The sequence below is a fragment of the Mesoplodon bidens genome (genome assembly GCF_964165515.1).
Source record: "Mesoplodon bidens genome assembly, chromosome: 2".
In the NCBI taxonomy this organism is placed as follows: Eukaryota; Metazoa; Chordata; class Mammalia; order Artiodactyla; family Ziphiidae; genus Mesoplodon; species Mesoplodon bidens.
The window spans coordinates 27,822,340-27,840,946 of NC_138177.1; the positions used below are offsets into that span (position 1 = coordinate 27,822,340).

Below are 18,607 nucleotides of genomic sequence, written 5' to 3' on the forward strand. Positions count from 1 at the left end.
TAAAATTCTTAGAACAGCCAGGAGCACACAACAGCACTATTAGCTAATGATAGCAGCAGTAGAGTAGTACTAGAGCCAAGAATAGCCTGAGTTAGGATGCATAGCTTTGCTTATAGAATGAGCATGAATTTAATTTTTAGCCGTACTGTTAAAATGCAAGCATTTTATATGTCTCGTTTCAAAGAGAATATTGTGTAACCGGTACACTGCAAGGAGGCTAATACTAGTGCGCAGGTCACACCAAATGAGATGGCTGCAATGACTGATGAGAAGCAGATAGGAGGGTCAGGGCAAAACCCAGCTACAGGCACAACAGGGCCTGGCAAACCCACCGGTTCTCAGTAGAAAGAAAGTCACTGTTTTCTAAGCCAGCAGTGCCTGGCAAACATTGCGATAAAAATTAGGGGAAGCAGAGCAAGAAAAGAAGGAAGAAGGAGGTCCACTTGACAAAGCAAGGCCTCTCTTTCCCACTACGAACCCCTAGAAATATTTGAGGTGAACTTTGTAGAGCGCTCGAGCCCTGTCTTAGTAGATGAGCATGTGCATCAGTGAAACAATTTCTGTAGATTCATAAAGAATATGTAAAACTTTAAGCAGAATTTGAAACAGAAAGTGTGCCTGTAAAAACCCCTCCAAGGGGAAAAATGACAAGATAACACTTTATATTATATATTACAACAGATTTTTGACATAGGGACTTCCCTGGTGGTCCAGTGGTTGAGAATCCGCCTGCCAATGCAGGGGACACGGGTTCGAGCCCTGGTCCAGGAAGATCCCACATGCCACAGAGCAACTAAGCCCATGTACCACAACTACTGAGCCTGCGCTCTGGAGCCCACAAGCCACAACTACTGAGACTGCGTGCCACAACTACTGAAGCCTGGGCACCTAGAGCCCCTGCTCCGCAACAAGAGAAGCCACCACAATGAGACACCGCGCACTGCAACAAAGAGTAGCCCCCCCTCGCTGCAACTAGAGAAAGCCCACGCACAGCAATGAAGACCCAATGCAGCCAAAAATAAGTAAATTTATTTTTTTTAAAAAGAATATAATGAAGCAGATATTCTCATAGACATGCAGCTGTGGAAATATTTAATTGTTATCCTCTTTCTGGAGGATAAATTAGGATTTATTAAAAACTTTAAAATGTTTTTATTTGATGTAAGAATTTCTTGAAATTATTCTAAGGATAACTTAGGTGTTCACAAGGATTTATATAGGAAAATGTTAACTGCAGAATTATTAATAAAATTTTTAATTATGAATAAAACAAGAAAAAGATAAAGAAAAGTATATTCCTATAACTGACTATTATTCAGACTTTAAAAATATGTTTTCATAGATTATCTAATTGTGCAGAAAAAATTCAAAATACAATGTTAGGTTTAAAACGTGCAATATAAATTTATATAAATAGGATAATTCCAATTCATTTTATAAAACTAGTATTACCTTAACATCAAAATCAGAGTACAAAAATAAAACACACATCAATAACCCTCATGAATACAGATGCAAAGTCCTTAACAAAATATTAGCAAATAGAACTCAGCAATATATAAAAAGAACTATAGTTCTTTTGGACAACAAGTGTTGTTGAAAAAAATATATACCAATGTCATCTGCTATATTAAAAGGCTAAGGAAGAAAAATCGCACAATCATATCAATTGATGCAGAAAAAAGATTCAAAAAAATTCAACACTCAGTCATGATCAAAACTCTTAGAAGAAAACAGGAATAGATGGGAACTTCCTGAACTTCATAAAGAGCATCTACAAAAACAAAAACAAAACAACAACAATAAAACCACTACAGCTAACATTATGCCTAACAATGAAAGACAAGAATGTCCATTCTCATTGCTCTTATTTAATACAGTGCTGGAAGTTCAAGCTCCTGCAAAAAGGCAAGAAGAAGAAAAGGTGAGAGGAAGGGAAGGGAGGAAAGGGGAGGAGATGGGAGGGGAGAGGGGAAGGAAAGGGAAAGGAAAATGGGAAGGGAAGGGGCAAGCAGATCAGAATGGAAGAAATATAAATCTCTTCATTTGCATATGACATAATTATCTAAAAAAAAGAAAAACTACAAAAAATATTCTAGAACTAATGACAGATTTCAGCAAGGTTGCAGGACATAAGACAAACATACAACAATCAATTATATATATATTAGAAATAAATAAGTGGACACTGGAATTAAAACTATAATACCATTTATAATAGCTCAAAAAGAAAAAAATTACTAGGTGTTAATCTAACAGAACTTGCACAGGACTTGTATATGAAAACTACAAAATCCTGGATGGAAGACCTAAATAAATGGAGAGTCATATAGTGTCCATGATCTGGAAATTAACATAGTACAGATGTCAGTTGTCCTCAAATTGATAAATGGGTTTGGCACAATTCCTATCAAAATCCCAGCAAGATATTTTGTAAATATAGGCAAGATTTTCTTTTTTCTTCTTTTTTTTTGGCCGCGCTGCGTGGCTTGTGGGACCTCAGTTCCCTGACCAGGAACTGAACCCAGGCCCCTGCAGTGAAAGCCCAGAATCCTAACCACTAGGCCACCAGGGAACTCCCTAGACAAGATTATTTTAATATTACAAGGAAAAATAAAGGAACTAGAATAACAAACAATTTCCAAAAAAAGGTAGGAGAAGTCAATCTATCCAATTTCCTGACATATTATGTAGCTATAGTAATCAAGACTGTGTAGTACTGGCAGAGTGGCACACATATAGATCAATGGAACAGAAGAGAAAACCAAAAATGAATATGCCCTGCTGAGTTTTGATAAAAGTGCAAGAGCAATTCAGTGAAAGAGAGACAGCCTTTCCAATAAACCCAGTGACATGGCCGTACAAAGAAAGTTAGGAAATACAGTCTCTGACAGGACAGTCACTTATCAGAAACAAGCCTACACTATAGAAGAACAAATTTAGGAAGAACAGCTATTCTTCTCTCTCGTGTGTATTGTACATGCTAGTCATATTATTCCTGCAATCCTCAGAACAGCCCTATGAAGAAAGTACTATTATAATGTTCATTTTATAGATGTTTACCTTCTCTACTAAAAGGTTAAACAACATGCCCACATAGCTAGTAAGTAACAGAACTGAATTTTAAACACAGTTCTGCTTGCCCCTGATGATCTGAGATTGTTAGATTACAATAAAATAGGCAAAATATTTAATTGGTTTGTATAGATCATTCAATTAAATAATTCATGTACATTAAAGAGTTCAGAACATACCACCCCCAAATATGTGGCTCTGGTATACTATTTTGACTTAAGGCACTTGAAAGACAGAGTATACAAGAAAAACACTGACCTTCCTTCCTTTTCTTAAAAGTGAGATAAAATTCCCATAAGAAAGTTGTCCTCCCTATGCCAGGAGGAAAGCAACATTCTCATCACTAAGGATAAGAAGTTGAGATCAAGGGAATTCTATACAAACAGACCTTGTTAAAATAATTCTTATCTTCCTTTAACCTCCCCACATAGTTTAGTCACTTCTCCACAATAGGCACAATTGTCTCTCTTTTTTTCAACCTAATATAAAAGCAAGTAGGGAGCTTCCCTGGTGGCGCAGTGGTTGAGAGTTCGCCTGCCGATGCAGGGGACACGGGTTCGTGCCTTGGTCCTGGAAGATCTCACATGCCGCGGAGCGGCTGGGCTCGTGAGCCATGGCCGCTGAGCCTGCGTGTCCAGAGCCTGTGCTCTGCAGCGGGAGAGGCCACAACAGTGAGAGGCCCGCGTACCGCAAAAAAAAAAAAAAAAAGCAAGTAGGTTTTCTCTATTTCTTTGGGTCTTCATATCCTTATGAAGGCTCCTGTATCATGTAAAACTTGTATTTCATAAATTTGTATGCTTTTCCCCTGTTGATCTATCTGTCTCATGTCAATTTAATTCTAATGCCCAGACAAAAAAACTAAGAGGGCAAGAGTTTGCCTCTCCTACAATATACAAAAAATACATTTATTTGTGTGCTACTTATCTTTTTTGATCTTCTGAATATATCATGTAAAACCAGTAACAGAAGAATATAGAACTTTTATCTAGTAAATTTTGGATTGTTCAGAAGATCATCACCCAACTTATTGATTTTTCAATTTAAGGTTTCCTTCCTTCTTACCATTTTGAAGCTTAACAAATTTGAAGGAAAAAAGACAGGAAACAATTGATCATTTTACTATTTGTTAGTAGTTCTAGAAAACTGTTTCACAGAAAATAGTTAAGAACAAAGTTAAGTTGTTAACCAGGTAAATGGACAATATTCTTCAAAATTATGACAAAATTGGTTTTCACGTTTAATAATCTAGTAGTTTCAATTTTGCCACTAAAAAATATTTTCTGTAGAAATAACTTATTCTGATGTTAAAGTCTTTCCTGGAGTTGTGATATCTTCCCTTGATATTATAATATCTATACTCTATAGTAAACTGTACACTTGAAAGCAACCTTGCAGCCAATGAACCCACCCTTATACTGTGGAAAAACCTGAAAAACACCTTTACTATGAATGTTAAACTTACTCCTTGCAATAATAAGGTATAAACAGATGAAAACAAGACCTTATTCATAGAAATGAGTGCCCATGAAAAGGACATTTTGGTGAGCAAAACAACTTACAAAACTCAACATTAAAGAAGCAGCCAGTGTAGGAGGGTTCCCTTTTCTCCACACCCTCTCCAGCATTTATTGTTTGTAGATTTTTTGATGATGGCGTTCTGACTGGTGAGAGGTGATATTGATGGGAATGTAAATTGGTGCAGCCATTATGGAGAACAGTATGGAGGCTCCTTAAAAAACTAAAAATAGAACTACCATACGACCCAGCAATCCCACTCCTGGGCATATACCTGGAGAAAACCATAATTCAAAAACGATACACACACCCCAATGTTCATTGCAGCACTATTTACAATAGCCAAGACATGGGCTATGTCCATCAACAGAGGAATGGATAAAGAAGATGTGGTACATATATAATAAAATAATGCCATTTGCAGCAACATGGATGGACCTAGAGATTGTCAGAGAAGTCAGAGAAAGACAAATATCATATGATATCACTTATACATGGAATCTTAAAAAATGGTACAAATAAACTTATGTACAAAACAGAAATTGAGTCACAGATGTAGAAAACAAACTAATGGTTACCAAGGGGGAAAGAGGGGAGACATAAATTGGGAGACTGGGATTGACATATACACACCACTATATATAAAAGATCACTAATGAGAACCTACTGTATAACACAGGGCACTTTATTTGGCTCTCTGTAGTGACCTATATGGAAATGGAGTCTAGAAGAAAGTGGATATATGTATATGTATGGCTGATTCACTTTGCTGTACACCTGAAACTAACACAACATTGTTAATCAACTGTACTCCAATTAAAAAACAAAAAAGCAGCCAGTCTGTTGTACAAGACAACTCATCACAATCTGGATGATACGCTCCACAATACTGATACTAAATAGGGGTGGGTGAGATATAAAAATGGTGGATAAAAAAGTGTCAAAAAGAAATCTTGCATTTTACTTCAGTAGGATCTGTGAAAGAAAAGTTTTAATCTTGATACAGCCAAGAATGCATGAACGATACATAAACAGATGTTGTGTTTAATATTAATAACCAAATTAAATCAAATTGGAGAAATCTGGTTTCTTTTAAAATTTAAATCGAATGAAATAAAAGACATTTTAACTAAAAAATAGGGCTGGTGTGTCCTTAAAATGTAATTAGTGTAAAGCCAAGTTAAAGCTAGAGATTATAAGAGTTTAAGAGTTTAATTTTCAATGCCCAAATACAAAAGAAATCACAAGTATTATTGAATTCAACAGAAGGAATTTAGTACTAATCCTAGCAAACATGCATAACAAATTAATTTAGGCATAAAAGCCAGGTGGAAAAGCTTTCTGTTTCCTAGACAGCAATATGTTACTAGGCAATACCACTTCACTGACAATCTTCCAGTAATTTTTAATCCGATGAAAAGATAAACCCACAGATCAGTTTGGCTTCAAATGTCTGTTATGATTTTTTGCTGGCTAGTAAGCAGAAATATTGTAGAATCACATTAAATCAATTGCAGATGAGAGTTTGGATTCAGCAGAATTGTTAAACTGAGAGCTAGTAAGGCACTTAAGTCTTAAAGGATCTCAAATTAATTCATTAGCTGATCATAATTTATTCCAGTAGCAAGTAGGCTTATAAAATATAGACCTAATTCATCTAATAGCATTTCTGATTCTGCACTTGCACCACACACCCAGATCTAAAATGCACATTTTCCTTACCAATGTCCTAACAACCACAATCTGTAATTCCTTACAAAGCAATAAAAAGAGTAACCAATATAGCTTTACAGATGTACCCACAATATGGTAACTTGGTATATTAAAATTCATCATAACATAATTAAGTGAGTAGAAAATAGTAAAGGCAGGCTCCACACCAATGCAGGAGCAACAGAGAAGACCCACAGGATCTAAAATCTCCAAGAAAAGACCATCAATAACCCCTCCTTGGTGGGAAGACAAGGATGGGCTCAGCATAGCAAAGGAAGCCAAGAACAGATAGCATGGCTGAAATAAGAGCACAATTTTAAAACAAGGACAGTCCAAGAAAAACATAATAGGGTACCAGGTTGACAGGGGAGAAACTGAAAATTTAGTATTAGGCAAATAGGTCAGAAGCCCGAAGTTAATGCCAGGTTACCACAGAAAACAAGTTAATCACACAATCACAAAGCAATGTTATGTTTTTACAGCACAGGATACTGCCAGCTTCTAGGTAGGGGGAGATCCTTCCTAATCTTAAAATAGGCCAGCCCCTCTTCTGGAGGGTGGAGTAAGCACAAGTCCCACTGGAAGTTGACTTCATGATTGCAGGAGACTTTCATGAATTATACAAGTGCTATACAGGTTATAACTCATCAATGGAAATCTGTTAGTTTTATAGGCAAGCACAATGAAAAAGACTGAAAAAGTAAATCAAAACCATGGATCCATAAACTCTAACATGAACAAATAAATCTTTTCCCTTTCTTAAAATTAGTTCTGTTGTTTTGTATCTTTTTTTAAGACATATAAAGAAAAAGATTCTCAAAGCTTGTCTTTTCAAAATTATGAACATTTATTTTCTTTATTCCAGTTATCCAAAGTCACAGTTAAGGAGATCACAAATTTAGACATCTTACTACAAGAACATGGTTTCTTCTGTTGATTTTAAATGACTCTGATTTCCTCAGCTGGCAAGACCTACATTGCCACTCACAGGCTTAAAAACAGACGTAATGCCACAACATGGGCCACAAATTTTATATAACTCTTACTCCTTATCTGCTGGAAGCACATACTATATGCACTGGGTATGGGTGGGCCTCCATTTTTGTTCTATTTTCCAGCATGTCCTTATATAGGGGGCAGCTTTGCCATCTAGTGGTTCTCAAAATGTGATCCCTGCATAAGCAGCACTGTCCTGACCTGGGAACTTATTAGAAATGCAGATGTACCGAGTCAGACACTCTGAAGGGACAGCCCAGGAATCTGTATTTTAACAATCCAGATCCAGTGATATGGATGCTCACTAAAGTTCGAGAACCATGACAGGGAGCAAGATCTCTGAGGACAACAGAATATCACAATAACCATTCTCTTGGCCATGAAAAAGGGGAATGTTATCTGAAAAGCTTATGATTTTAATTTTCAGTCCAATTCTTCCTTAATCCCTCTACTCCAAACCTGCATCATCTTAAAAAGGAAGTCATAAAAAGGTATTAAATTCTCAAGTTTTGACTTTTTGGTCTTAATTTCCCCTACCCTCTCTCACATAATTTTTAAGAGCATTCCTCATTTGAAAACATGCAAAATGGAAGTAAAAGGGTATATGATGAAAGTAAATCTCCCTCCCATCCCAGAATCTCAGTCTTTCTTCTTAGAGGAAGTCACTGTCAGTAATTTCTTATATATTCTTCTAGAAATATTCAACATATGTACAAATATATGGATATGGCCTTTTTGTTTTTAAGGAAATAAGAACATACTATACCATCTATTCTATGCCTTGCCCAATTTCTAAATATTTACTGTAAAATATAAAATGTATATGTTTTATGGTAAAATATATAACAGATATGCTCAGTTTTATAATATTAAAGTGAACATATATGGTAACCTCCACTCAGGTCAAAAAAAAAAAATCAAAACATTGCCAGGATCCTAGAAGCCCTCTGGGTGTGCCTCTCCAATCACCACCCTCTCTCCTCTCAGAGACTACCTGACTTTGGAATAACCTTTTCCATGTATTTCTTTTTCCTTTACTACCCACATATGCATTCTTGAAAAACATAGTTGACTTTTGCCTATATTTAAACTTATGAATAGCATCACATGGCTTCTAACTTTCTATGTCTTATTTTGTTCAACTTCAAGATTGTGAAATTCATCCATATTGTTGTGTTCAGCTGTTTGACAGAGAAGGAAGAACATGTCGCATTGTAAACAGAATCTCTGAATGGTAGAAGTGATTTTTAAAACAAACATTTTTCTGTATTCCTATATTTTCTGTAATGTATATTACTTCTGTTAATACAAGAGAAATTCCAATAAATGTTACTAAGACAAACTCCTGGCTAAAACTCAGCATGACCCACTTCTGTATCTCTTTGATGTCTATTCCTTAAAAGGAGTATTCTGGTATTTTCAATGCCTAAAGAACACAGTTCCTAAAGAAAACATTCAACTTTAATTACGTATCAATGTAAGATCTTAGAGTGATGACTTTTCCTAAAGATCTCAAATTGGTTTTATATATATTACCCAATTTATCCTCCCTCACACTATACCTGTTAAGAATTTGAGGCATGTGTTTTGAATCACATTAACTAACAGCAATCAGGTTAAATGAAAACTATCATCATACAAAGCCAAACACCATAAAACTCATACTGGAAATTTCATCTTCTGACTCAGCCTAATGCTTAAGTAAGATTTGGCTTAAAGTTTGCCTGCCCTCAAATCCAGGATACTCTAAAGAATAAAAATAAAGAGTAGAGAATCTGGGCATAAATCAATACCAAAAATCTCAAGATAACACTTCAAGCACATCTGAGCTCTCTCCAATCTGCTTAAACTAAAATCCTTAATTTATATATATATATATATATATAAAACTGAATCACTTTGCTGTACACCAGAAACTAACACAACACTGTAAATCAACTATACTTCAATAATGAAAAAATATCCTTAAGATTATCCTGAAGAGACATTGCAAACCAGTCCTTTGATAACTAAGCTATTCCATGATGACCACGATGAAAATAGCTGTGGAGAAATAACTTCCCACTTGGCACACACAAGCCACCATACACAGAGCTATAGTCGATGTAAGGTGGTAATAGGTTACAAATGAACTAACCACCAAAACAAGCAAGACCTTTGAACCACAGACCTTCTAGAGTAGGAAAGATGTGCGAATATGTAGAAAAGCAGGGTACCACTTATTAAACAACTCAAAAAGTAATTACAGCGATCATGTGCCTTCAGCATTTTTTCATAAGTATCTACTGCTCCCGTCTTTTAACATGTCATTTGGAAACCCAAGCTTTCCACCTTTGTAGGCACCATCTTTTCTTTAGTTATGTGCCTTTTTTCTTCCTCATAAGAATCAACTGTAATCATATTGTCAGAATTTCAGCATTTATAATCCATCATGTAACATGAATCATCTTTCAAAGTCTTACCACACAAGATCATGTGGCTATTCATTTTTAAAATATTTCCTGATAAAGTAATACGATGTGGCCTGAATCCCTGGACCCCAGCTCCACAGAGATGGGTCCAGCTCCTGGGCTGGAGGAAGGAATCAGCCGGAAGAGCAGAACCACAGCCTAGTGGAAGCAAGTCCTGTCTTCCTTCTGTCATTGTGCAATTACATGGGCATTTCTGCAGAGGAGGAGTTAGGAGGAGATACATAAACCAGTACCAGAGATTCGTCCAAGGCAGAAGAATGGGAACACACTGTCTTTGCAAACTCTTTGAGACAGGTTTTCCTCAAGTCTAGACCATTTCTAGCTATGCTCAGCATTAGTTATGACATCTAAAATTACATGGTCCTCTAACAGTCATATATGTGAAAAATAAGCAAGGGGAGTGGTATTTTGTCATCCAAGTTCTGCATTTAACCTTGCATTGATCCTGTTCCTCCTCAAAGACTCTGTGCATATCTAGAATCTAACAGGTCAACAGATCAATATCTCAAAGGCAAATGTGTCAAGTTGCTTCAATAACATCATTCCCTGAAAGGTGACTCCTGAATCCTAATATACAAAAAAGTTGGAAAAAAGGAATGGGAAAATGAAGTTTCCAACTTATTTTCAAATAAAATAATCCTCCTGCCAATAAACATCATCCCTCAAGTAATATACATACAGGATGTCCCACAAGTCTTAGTGCAGTAACTTAGAAGTATAAATGCTACAAATGTATAATAAAATATGATATGAAAGTTAATTATATAAATTTCTTTTTTAAATATTTAGCAAAACATAAACTTTATTATTCAAAATACAAAAAATGGAATAATTATAAAAGAAATTTAAATTAATTTTGTAAATGATATTTATTAAGTTTGTTGCATTTATAGTCCTAAAGTTATGAAAGCTTACAACTACACTAAGACTTCTGAGAGATCTTAGAAGTCACCTTCCTTAACGTTACACTTCTTCTAGCACTCTTTCAATGAAAATGGGTTTCATTCTAATCTCACTAGAGAGAAATGTCAATCTAAGGACTGCCTAGCCACAGATAAACTTTTCTGTTATTTTTGTTAAACAACTGCTAAATAGAAGTAAACAAGTATTTGAGATGCTACTTTGGTAAAGCAGAGTGCCTTGGATACCCAAATTTTCCATCACTCCAAGAAATTCTCACCAACCTGAAATCTAACACAGGGAACTACCCCTGTAGAGTCATACGAATAACTGAAAACCAAAAGGTGACTCTTCCTTAACCTTCCCCATGCTTGCTATTAACCTGCCACAGAGAACAAGCTAGGAATCTTCCACTTGGTATAAAGTTTCCTAAGGCCAGCCTCTGACAAAGGCAGATCACCAGAGGAAATGCAGGGTGTTCCCTGTCCGCAAAATTTCTGATAAATGGTTCTCAAACTGGACATTAGGTGTTCATCAGGACAACCTGGGGAGACTATTGAAATGCTTATTTCTGGCCCTAGTCCAGACTTACTAAACTAAGTTCTGAAGTTAGGGCCCAGATATATGCTTTTTTTTTTTTTTTTTTTTTTTTTTTGTGGTACACGGGCCTCTCACTGTCATGGCCTCTCCCGTTGCAGAGCGCAGGCTCCGGACGCACAGGCCCAGCGGACATGGCTCACGGGCCCAGCCGCTCTGCGGCACGCGGGATCCTCCCGGACCGGGGCACGAACCCATGTCCCCTGCATCGGCAAGTGGACTCCCAACCACTGCGCCACCAGGGAAGCCCCTATGCATTTTAAAAGTCCCCCAAGTGGTTCTGGTGCACACTAAAGTTTGAGAAGCACTGTCTAGCATACAATTACACACCACCACTGGTTTGGGTTCGAGTACCACATTCCTACCGTGTTAAGGTCTTAGGATGCTTTACACCACTTGAGGGAAACTGCTACATTGGAGGTCCCCAGTGAATCATGATCCCTGGTATTCATGCCTTTGTGTAATTCCTCTCATAATGATTGGCCACATGACTAGATTTAGCCATTGGGACATTAAGGCATGATGCAAGCAGAGGCTTGATTAGCACTTGCACAGTGAAGATAGTCTTGGAATGCTCCTTTTGGAAGCCAGCAACCATGCCATAAAGAAGCTTAGGATAGACTACTGAATGGTGAGATGCCATGTGGAAAAAGTCTCTGAAGGATGAGAAACTATCTTGTACATTTCAGTTCCAGCACAGCTCCCAGCTGAATGAAGCCACCCAACTGACCCCAGGTATACCACAGAGGAATTCCCAACTGAGCCCAGGTAATGCACAGAATTGTGAGAAACCGTTTTTAAGGAACAAAGTTTGGTGATGGTTGTTATAAAGCAACAGATAACTAAAACACAACTACTTCAGGTTTTTTAAAAATGTGTCATGTGATATAATCTCTAAAACTGCTACTGTTAATAGCTAACACTTTATTGTATACTTACTATGCAAATTATTCCAAGTGCATCACATGTATTAACTTATTTATGATGTAGGTTCTGCCACCTCCATTTTGCAGGTAAAAAAATGAAGGTTTAGGAGGTCAAGAAATGTCTTCAAGGCCACATAATTAGTGTCAAGCCATAGAATTATATCAGTCATTCCAAACATTGTATACTATGATCATCCTTGCCAGGTACAGTAGGATTTTCACTGAACTCTCTGCCATTCTTTTATCTATATTCTTGTTTCTTCTAATTCAGACATTTGAGTATAGATAGATCTTTTGCTTGTACTACACTTCACTAGGCTCTGAAGAGAGCCTACGATTCCTGATGCACACATCACAGTTGCTGGGTGCTAGTGCCTTGGCTGCCTGGCAACAGATGTTTCTTTATTCCAGTCAGGTGTGAAGAGCAAGCCCTGTCTTCCAACAAAAGACACAGTGATTTCTCATTGCTTTGTCATTGATTAAAAAAAAAACAACTATAATCATAAAGGCACACAATTAAGCCTGGAATAAATCTATTCAATCCTCCTGCTTTCACACAGTAACATTCAAACAATCAAAACTACTCATCCTCTAAATTTCTGCAAGGAGACATCAACCAGGACCCAGTTTATCCATTAAGAAGGACTTCTTAACTCTAAGAGTTTTAGACACTGTATTACAGTGCCAGAAATGTACCATTAGAATGTGTGCATTTTATGTTTTGTAAATTATACATCAATAAAGTTATTTAAAATTAAAAAAGAAGAACATTCTCACACCAATAACTTGGAAGATGGGAAAAGAAGATTTCAGTGGCTGCTTAAAGCATTCTAAAGTCTTCGTCTTTGGAAAAATTTGGACAGAGTGAACAAGTTTAAATTTTATTAATAAAATTTAGAGTTAAGTACATATGCTAAAATTTAGGCAGAACCAATTTAAAAATATACACTCTATACAGAGATCAGGAAACTTTTTCTATAAAGGGTCAGACAGTTAATGTTTTAGGCTTTTCAAGTTTTACTGAATCTGTCACAACTACTCAACCCTACTATTGTAACAGTAAAAGCAGCCATAGATAATACATAAATGAGTATGGCTGTGTTCCAGTAAAACTTTATTTATAAAACCAGGCAGATGGCAGATTAGCCCAATGGCTATAGTTTACTGATCCCCTGATCTAGGACTTTCAAAGTAGCAGATAAACAAAAGAGAAAGAGGGCAATAAAGAAAAATTTGGCCATCCAACAGAAGGTGGAAAGGGGTGGGGGGTTAAGAGCAGGGGAAAAGAATGAAAAAAAAACTTTAAGAAAGATAAAGAAATCCAAATCAGTTATCACAATAAATGGGGATGGGTTAAATTCAACTATTCTAAGACTACTAGATTGGATTGAAAAAGCAAACATTTCTTAAATAGGAATGAAACAAAATTCAGTCATAGTGATTATAAGATATATATTATAAGCAAAAGGCTAAAAAAAATTGGAAAAAGACATGCCTCCCTTTAAGGTAAACAACAAAAAACAATCACTGGAACTAAAGTAAGGCTAGTGTAAGGAGCAAAATGATAATCACACACAACAAAGCCTCAGGATATACAAAGCAAAAGCAATCCAAATTAAAGGGAAAAATGACAAATTCATAATAATAGATAATTTTAATGTGGAAGAAGTTAACAAAGTTTTTTTCAGAAGCTGATTATCCAAACAGACAAAAAAAAATTTCAGTTTGGACAACAGGTTTGAATCAATAGCTATTTACATATAAAGGGAGAGCGATGCAACAATATCCTTCTTTTCAAACACACATTGGAATTTTTTTTAATGAGTCATGAGTTAAGTCACAAAGGACATCAACAAATTTCAAAGAAATATCCATCATAGAGACCATATTCTCTGACAATGTTCAGATACTAAAGACTCCTAAATAACACATGGGCTAAAAGAAAAATTATGAGGAGTACAAAACATTTTTTAAAGTATGACAATGAAACAAATACTGTTCCTGTAATCAGTTTGTAATCTAGTAGAGGAAAAAGACAATGATCACACAAAAATTAACATATAGTATGCATTGTAGCTATATATATATATGTACATATATATATATACACACATACATACTAGTCATACAACATATAATAGCAAAGCGTACTAAGGGCTATAAAAGAAAAGCAGAGCATGCTAAGAGAACATGTCACTTAGGGTTTCTCTGAGAAGAATGACATTTTGGGGGGTGGGGGAAGGAGGAGGGGATGCACATGCCAGGCAAAGGGAAGAGCATGTAAAAAGGCCCTCAAGAGAGAAGGAACAAGGGGTATTAGAGAACTGAAAGGCAGGCAGCAGTGCTGGAGTGCAGGAGCAAGGGACAGAGTAACCTGAAACAAATGGAAATAAATTACACCTAGGAAAAGGAGATTCTTGAAATATAAAAATAGGATAAAAGAAACAAGAACTGTTTTAGTCAAATTAAACATCTTTAAAAATATAAAAAGCATTATTCCCATTTAACTGGAAAAGTTCTAAGGAAGTATTCTAAATTTACAATTCTCAAGAATTTGTTATTCATCTCTTAACTGCCATTACCTTGGCCAGAACAGCAGTCATTTCTCCAGGTCCCATCTTAAACTATAAGTATGTTAAGATTTTTTAAGGTATTTTTAAGATATTAAAATCACCCTTCATACCTATCAAGAACATCTTTCCACAATCAATTGACCTCAATATTCATGGAATGGCACAAATAATTCCAGCTGTAGAATCAAACAGCCCTGGATTTCAAGATGTTACCTATCCCTTCTAATTCTTAGACTCCACATCTGTAAAATGGGGTTAATAATCAAATTTGATGATGGGGATTTATAGGGTCTAAGTGATAATGTATGAATGAAGAATGGTATAATGTGATAAAACAAAGACAAACTTGGTGCAAATCCCAACCCCACCACTTAAGAGCTGTGTAACTTTCAGCAAGTTACTTAACATCTCACTGCCTAGGTTTCCTCCTCTGTGGCATATGTTTCAAATAGTACCTACCCTTACAGTTTTAAGAATTAAATAATTCATGTAAAGTACTTATCACTCCATAAATAAGAACTGCAATTAGTAATAAAAAATTTTTATTGTTGTTCTATACTTAAGAAAAGTCCTTTCTAACAGTCTCATTAACAAGATTTGAGAAGACCTTCTTCCACTCTGCCCTCAGTCAAGTCATTAAAACTGACAATCCTAGGGACTCTCATTTCCCTCTAAGGGTTATTAGACGTTGGAACATATTAACAGGTAAACTTTCATTATTTCTAAAAAATTTTTTCAGTAGCGTAATGTGCAACTACTTCATTAGGACCATTAAAGGTAATCCTTCCTGAAGATTGGGATTCTTTTGTAGAACTAACAGAACTCTTGAGATTCCTTTTAAGTCAATAAATTAGTGATTTCATTTAAGTTCCCACAACTTGCAAATTCATTAGATATTTTTACTGCCTATAATTTTGGGTTTCAAAATGCATGCTAAGTTCCATAAAATATCAGGGTCTTATATATAGTTCAATGTACTTGGTACATCTGTTATAAATTAGCTTCAACTCCTTCAGATAGAATAAAACAATCACAAAACTCCAAAACTGTGACATTCTAAGCAAAACTGGGCCACTCCAAGAATTTTTACTGAAATTGAGTTAGATTTACAATGTTAAATCCAATCTCTTTATTTATAATTAACATATAATCTATATTAGTTTCAGGTGTACAGCAGTTCGACATTATGAAATAATCACCACAATAAAACCAGTTATCATCCGTCACCATAGAAAGCTGTTACAGTATTACTGACTATACTCCCTACATGTACGTTACAACCTCCTGACTTATTTATTTTATAGCTATAAATTTGTATCTTTTAATCCCCTTCACCTATTTTGCCCATACCCCATGCCCCTCCCCTCTGGCAACCACCAGTTTGTTCTCTGAATCTATGAGTCTGTTTCTCTTTTGTTTATTTGTTTTTTAGATTCTACATGTAAGTCAAATCATATGTAAATCCAATCTCTCTACACCAAAAAATGTCACGGCTCTTCCACAGTATTCCAGAAGCTGAATTACTTAAAGGAAATCCAATACAAAAAAGCTGGGAACGTAACCAATTCAATCGGCCCAAATTCAGGGGGGTTCCACAGGGTGGACTGTCTCTTCTAGGGCTCTTGGCCTACCTAGCATCAAAACTACCATTCAGGGTGGAAATTAAAATTCTGAAAGAGGTTCTGAGTAAGAATAGCTCAATTTTTAAAAGTGAGGAACTTGATAAATATGATCTTGCTGAAGATCTAGTCCTGTTTCAGTTAGTGTATCAGAGACCATTCTGGCATTAAATTTACAAACTGGCTAATATTCTAATAAATAATTTGCTTCCTATTTAGTTAAATGTAAACAGACAACCCCCAAACTGTCTCTATATATCTTTTAAACATCTAAAATTGCTCTGAAATAGCCTCCGTGAAAATAGAAATGTTACAGCCAAAACACAACATTGAGACACAGAATATAACTTTCTTTTATAAGAATTTTCAATACAGTTTCACAGAATAATAGAATATCTGGGTTTAAAGGCTGAGAGGAAACTTTTTAAACCATCGTGACTCATTTTACTGAGGAGGAAACTAAAATCATACAATGCAGTAAAATCGTTTAATGCAGAAATCTGTTATAAGAAAGGAAAATTTCCAACAAAACTTCAGGGTTCTAATACTTCAAAAGGCCATTACAAGTGCAAAAGCAGCTCTCCCAGATTTAGCTATCACCTCCTGCCCAGTGCCAACCGTAATGGACGATCAGAATATGTAATTGCTGATAGCTGCTGAATCGACTAGATGGAAGCAATGATCCTACTTCATGGGCTTAAGTTAGACCCAGACTTTAAGAAAAATAAAGTATTTTGTTCCTTACACACTAATAGGGATTTTCTTTCTTTCTGTGGATGATGGATTTTGTTAGTATTTTAAACTATTGCTTTGTTTCTAAGGAGTCATTCACCTTTAGTTAAAAATTAGAAGATAATGATATTAGTAGCAGTGGTAGTAGTAATAGAGCAGTAATCATAATAGTAATAATGTCTAACACTTATGTAGCACTTAAGTGCTGGGCACTGCTTAGGACATTAATCTCTACATTTAATCGTTTAGCCATCTAACCATTACATTAAGTGCATTTAAACCTTACAATTACCTTGTGAAGAAGGTATACTATTATTCTCATCTTATAGATGAGGAAACAAGGTACAAAGAGGTTAAGTAATTTATCCAGTATCCTCATGGCTAGTAAGTAGCAGAGCCAGAATACAAACCTACACAGCCTGATTTCAGAGTAAAAATAACTCATTTTATCAATGGAATTAAACTAACTACATATAAATAATACTAAGGACATCGAAAACAAACACATTGAATAATTTTTAAATTAGAAAAAAACGTAAAAATTCACCTTGTTTTTCTTCCCTTTTAAAACCTGAGTCCCCAAATGACAAAATATATTTCAATCTACATATGTAAAAAGACTGCAAATACCCTAGTATATCCTATTATTTTCTTCCACCATCTATTCCACAAACTAAGCTCTTTTTTTCTATCTCTCTTAGAAGTTAGAAGTGAATCACCACATCCATGTAAATTAACTAAAGGACTAAGAATTAAGGCCGCCTACATCCACATGACATTATCATTTGTGCCAAGAAATTATTACCCACAAAGATAAAGCTGTAAATCATTAAATAACTTCATTGTTCACTTCAGGAACCTCCTAAAAGTCCATTTATCTCAACAGTAGTCTATTCAAACAGTTCACAATATTCCCTCCACTGGGCAAATAACTCACTCATCAAACAAAATACTTTTAAGACTTGGTTAAAATCCTTGCCTCACTGTTTCTACTAATTCTAAACTATTATATCATAAATTTTGCCCCATTTCAATCATATCACCGCATTGACAGACCCACCTTACATATCTCAAGGTCACACCTGAAATTCTACAATATCTGCCCATGACCTCTCCATTGTGAAGTCCAGTAAGACTCCATCCAGGTGTGATCTCCTTACTGTAGTAGGCAGTAAACTCAGTCTTGCTTAATCAACAAGCCATTCAGGCCTTCTTTGAGGGAGTGGACAATCAACAGAAGATAACATTCCCTGTTCCATTTCAGCTGCTCTCTTCATAACTCCTTTTTAAAAAATCTCTTCTTCTAGACCACAGGTGAAATTAAATATACCAGGAAATCAGATCATTATAGAAAAAGAAACATAAACCAGCAATTGAAAGGGGGCCAAGTAAAGCTAATAATAAATTCAACATGAAACTTCAAACTATATTTAATTGTAACCACAGTTTAAGCTGAATTGGGTTAATTATACATTTCAGAATGGTTTTAA

General features: G+C 35.7%; 1 protein-coding gene across 2 annotated transcripts in view; it reads right to left on the reverse strand.

Moving 5' to 3' along the window:
• The window catches only part of NME7 (NME/NM23 family member 7), a 261,463-nt gene that overhangs the window by 163,361 nt on the left and 79,495 nt on the right, over positions 1–18,607 (reverse strand). The window lies entirely within an intron of this gene.